Source organism: Tasmannia lanceolata, unplaced genomic scaffold, assembly GCF_043159265.1.
Source record: "Tasmannia lanceolata isolate RefF3 unplaced genomic scaffold, GAP_Taslan_0.1 ptg000002l, whole genome shotgun sequence".
Lineage (NCBI taxonomy): Eukaryota > Viridiplantae > Streptophyta > Magnoliopsida > Canellales > Winteraceae > Tasmannia > Tasmannia lanceolata.
The window spans coordinates 25,143,267-25,149,032 of NW_027518679.1; positions in this window are offsets into that span (position 1 = coordinate 25,143,267).

The following is a 5,766-nucleotide window of genomic DNA, read 5'->3' on the forward strand; positions in this document are numbered from 1 at the left end:
CAACCCTTCAACCCAAACCCGAACCGGATAGACCCGAGTTGCATGTGGTCGACCAGGGATTTGATAAACAATTTTGCAGAAATCCATTTCTCAGCTCACTTTTCCAGACGAGAACAGCCACCTCAGATCAATGAAATGAATAAGACAAAATCTGATAAAAATGTAAGCCTATGGCTGTTCTCTCGTGCAAAAGTGAGCTCCGAAATGTCTTTCCGGAAATTGTAGCAAATCCCAAAGAAAGTTGATGGAAAACTAGGCATGTTTGGCAACACTTCTCATTCTTGCCTAAAGAATCGGGCGGAAACAGAGTGATGAGAAATTTTAGAAACGGTTATTTATCGCTTCGAGAAATCCCTTTTTTAGTCGACAAAGGAACATTTTGGAAACAGACCTTCGCGGGTCACGCAGCCAAACATGATTTTTGAGATTTTTTTGGCTTTCGTCATTCTCCACCCCTAAAAAAGGGGAAAATCCCGTAAAAGAATAGTTGCCGAACACACCCCAACGTGTAAGCAACGGTTAAAATTCAACGACAAATAGTACATGTTATAATTACTTATTAGATCCTATGATTGAGTGATCAGCATTATTTTTGGCATATAGAAGATCCAAACCAAGGGTTATCAAATGAACGGACGGGATCAATCAATGGCCAAAGCCACTATGCCATAGTGGGACACCGCGCCACATTGTATTACAGTGGGGTTCTACTTTATTGAAGTGTTACTCTATGGCCAAAAGATGAAAAAAATGTAAATTATCCCCTCTAATTATGGGTATTATCATTGAGACCCCTCTATCCAAGTATCCCCCAAACATTATATTTTTCCTTGCCTAATGGCCATTTGCAATGTTTGGCAAGGAGTTTATGCTCCCTTGTAATCTTTAATATGTCCTTTGAATGGTGTAGGTGATCTTCCCATGAATGGAAAAGTGAATATACAAAATAAACTTACACAGGTGTAATCTAATTCATTAGGCTTTGAAAAGTGAATATACAATATTCAGCATATGCTTTAAGAGATGTCTTGTGTGTGTCTTTCTTATGCATCTTCATTTGGCGATATATCTTAAATGGAGAAATTTCTTGAGCCACGAAACTCATCAGATAGTTCTCATTCAACAGTTCATCAACTATGGGTATTATATATGAGAAACTTATCTTTAACTCTTGTCTTATCAAGTGTCATGTAGTTCATGCACATTTCCCAATTGCCATCCTTTTTCTTTACTAAGGCCATGTTTGGATTGCAAGAAATTTTTTCGAAAAGTTCCTTGCTTTTCCAACTTGTCGGGACTTAAGTGTGTCACTCATAAATCAGCCTTTCATTTTCTCACGAAGGGATGAGATTAATCTCACAGTAACATGTGTTTTTTTAATTTCAGCCCTTCCTGCAAAAAGCGAAAGGCTGATTTATGGGTGAGGCACTTAGTCGTGACGGAGGTGAAACAAGCTCAGAGCATTAAGACTAAATTTGAAATCTAAACCCGCAATCTAAACTTATTTTTTAGGAAAACAAGTAAATCCTAAAGCAGAAACAAACGCACTCTCTCTCGGAAAAAAATCCTGCCAAATCCAATGTCTTCTCTCTTTAGGTGGTACCCTCCAACGTCCTTGTCCTGTTCTCGTCCTCTACACAAGACGTACAAAGAAAAAATAGGTTTTTTTATGCTCCGCTTGTTCTCGCTTACAACGAGAACAAAAGGCGGCCAAACTCCTCGGTTTCATTGAATTATTTTCTTCTACAATCTCACCGAGGCAACAACATTGCATCACCGACAACCATATATCTTCATGTAGTACCCTGCAGTCCACCACACTTCTCCATCCGCGTCAACCTCAATTCTGTCATCAATAATTGGAATGATGGATCACAAAGATCAGAGAAGTAAAAAAAATATTTATTCATTTTTATTATTATTCTCTGTTTGCCTATTGTTTCTTTAATCTTATTTATTAGATTTAATATTTAATCATTCACCATTTGTTTCATATATTTATTTTATTTCATTATTTATGCTTAAATTTCAAGTAAATCATCATCTCTAGCAAGGGCGGAGGCACATATAGCCTGAGGGGGGCCATGCCCCCCCCCCCCCCCCCCCCCCCCCCCCAAAAAAAATGACCAATGCATGCATTGTGTAAATTAATCTGGCCTACCCAAGTGTCAATTCCTGGCTCCGCCACTGATCTCTATTAAAATTCATTCATTTGATTATTTTTTATCCATAGATGTATATTTTACTTATTAATTAATTATATGCATGCCCATCACCTTTGAATATCAAAATTAATCTTGATTAATGTGTGTATACATATATTAGTTGCAGTCCCGTGCAATGCACAGGGTGACAAAAAATTATGTTCTTGAAATATTTTTTATTATAACTTAAGAGCAAAACAGCCTAAAATAGAATGCCAAACGTTACGGTGTAGAATTCCTTTTTTATACGTGTAGAATGCGAAACATTAGTGTAGAATTCCGTTTATAGATACAGATGAGAGATTTTAGCATTTATTTACTCTTTAATAGAAATGGAGTACGGTAAAGAGGGGTTGCAACGTGGAATATAGAGCGATTTATTTTTCTAGAAATAACTTTTGGAATTCCAAAAGTGTAAATCGGTGTGCAACATCCCCTTCAAGCATTTTTAAATTTCGGAAGGCAGTGGGGGTGCCACGTGGCGCCACCCCAGCTTACCACATTCAGCTTTATATATATATAATATATATATATATATATATATATATATATATATATATATATATGGGGAAAGTGATTGTGAGTGGCCCCTCATATAAGCTTATATGAGGTGACCGCTAAAAACATGGTGGGCCCACATTTTTGGGGTGATCCGAACCGGTCATTTGATAGGCCCTGACATAGATAGGGGGTGCCCAAAAAATCCGCTCCATAGGATCATCCCAACCCTTCAAACTGTGGAGGAGAAAGAGGGGGAAATGGGCGGGTATAAACCCGCCCAAAAATGTGGGCCCACCATATTTTTAGCGGTCACCTCATATAAGCTTATATGAGGGGCCGCTCACAATCACTTTCCCCATATATATATATATATATATATATATATATATATATATATGGTCATGTAAGAGAAGGATAAAGAACAAAATAGACTTCTACCATCTAAAAGTTAGCAAGAACATGAAGGAAAAGGATAAGTATTGTATAAGTAATCGCTAATCCTAAGGGAACAAAGAATATAATGTATCAACAATTCAACGGTATAATTCTTGCTACATAATGGAAGCACAAAACAAAAAGATCAATAAATAAAAAAATGGCTGGAACAAAACTATGAATCGCTGCAATAAAGTTCCATTTTAGTGCTTCTTGAAATTTGAAGGGGAATGCAATCATAAACCTCTAAATTTACATTCAAAGAACATAGGTCATTCATCCATGTTGGTTTTCATAATATTTTTATCTGGAAAAATGAAATTTAACTAAAGCAGGATGTACTTGAGATGGTATGTAACAATTCAAGTGCAACAACGTTTCTTACCAAGATCTTCCATAAATTATGTAAGAAAGTTCTATTCAATTTAAATATTTGTAGTTGAAAATTGAAATCCCTTGAATCTTGGTATGATGGTGCAACATGTGTTTGCCCCCTCACTGGCCCCATCACTTTTTTGGTAGGTAAGCTGGGATTGAACCTGCGACCTCAAGTTTAAGATACAAAGCCTCAGCCACTGAGCAGGAGGCCCATCATCATCGGGTAATTAATAGTAGTCCCTTCCTAGAGTGATCAAGAAGGCACCTTGTTATGTATTTGTCGAGAAAACATAAGTAACACCTTAGGACCTTTTTTTGGCACCGCATATAAGAACATTGTAATTTAGTCTTTTGTTTAACTTCAAAACAGTTGTATATAAGATTAAGAAATTCATATTACACTACCGTTTGCTTAAAAATTTATAAAAAAGAAGTCAGGTGAATTCCAAAAGCTGGGGAGGGTAAATCCCTTTGCCATAAATAATTATCGTGTGAAGAAGGCCGGAGAAGGAATTGACAATCATTCTTGGATTACTAATTCATTTTGTTTTAATGACTTGGAATACTATCGTTTTGATAGTTGCTTTTGATATAACCAGTTATATGTTGTGCACCAAAATCTGCCTCTATTGGATGACTAAAATCTTCTAAAATATGGCAATTAAATGGGAGTTTTTATATGATGTACGTTTTACGGGATTTAAGGTCGAATTTCAATTTATGTTTTGGAAATGCCAATAGAGAGGGCTGCCACGTCAGCGGTGATAGAGAGGGACTGACACGTGGCACCACCACGGCTTAGAGGATTCCGCTTTACTTATATATATATATATATATATATATATATATATATATATATATATATATATATATATACTAGTAGGACCAACTGTGCGATGCACGGGTTGGAAAAATGAAGAAAGGTAGAGAAGAACAATGTAATAATCTTGAGAAAGAAAATAAAACAATGTAATCACTAAATTGAACAAAGCAAGATTAGACGTACATTATCGAAACAGACATTGGATTCATCGAAATAAACATTCGATAAAGCATCATGGGAATTGGATATGAATCTAATAAAATGGAAAGTGGGTGTAGAGTTCACCCATTTTCAAAACATGGCCATGCAAATATTAGTAGCTATGTGTATATATATATATATATATATAGGATACGTTAATGCACAAAAGATGGCTGATCTATGATGGGATTCATGTGCCATGCGATCTCATGGGATGGTCGGTTCATATCAATCATGGTGGGCCCCATGTTTTCTATAACATAACAGACATGAGTTTGAAAAACTAATAAAAGAGGTATTCTAAACTGAAGAGCGCCCCTGCAGAAATGGGTTGAAAGGGCACCCCCCATTGGCTGCAAGGAGCAGTTGTGAATTTATAATGCCTGAAAGTTAAATTTCATTAAATGCACAACCGACCCTTGCCAAATGGGGGAAAATTAAAAGAATAAACAGGGAAGAAAATTAAAAGAAACACAATAAATGGAAAGAGGAAGAAAAGTCCAGAACCGAAAACCCAAAAGAAAAAATCATTTATGGTAATTAAAAAATACCTTAAATGGGAAAAGGTATAGACAAACTGCCCAATTCAAGCCCTTATTTGGAAGGCGTGTAGGTGGAAAGAGAAGAAACCCTAACGATATGGTAGCCAAAGAGATCGTGAAGCAGTTAGATAAGGCCATAGGGAGTGGCATTTGCCGTTCCACTGTTTGTTTGTGACCATAAAAAGGAAAAGGATGGCCGCTCCTTGACATACATGAATCTCTTGCACTGACAGGGTGAGATATTGTTCCGCTCATAGCAAGACACGAAATCGTCGTACGTCTATGAATGATAACCAACTCAATAATAAGTGTTCGGGGCGAAATTCCGGTGATAGCGATGGCGAAATCCCCGAGAGAAACATGGACAGTGAGCCAAGAAAGACTATTTTCTTGGTCCAAAAGAGAGGAAGCGAGATGTGCGAACGCGCCCTACAATGGTTGAGAATGGTTGCCGAACGCTAGGGCTGCAACTCGAGCCGGGTTTTACCCGACCCGAAAATAGCTTGGGTCGGGTTCAGGTTTCATGGGTTTTGGGTTGAGCCGGGTTCAGCATTCAAAAGCCCGCATGAATCTCGGGTCGAGCCGGGTTTGAAGGGGCCCGACCCGACCCGACCCGAGTTACATAAGTTATAGTATGTACATTTTTTTATATTGTTAGTTAAAAGTTAAAGGGATAATTACA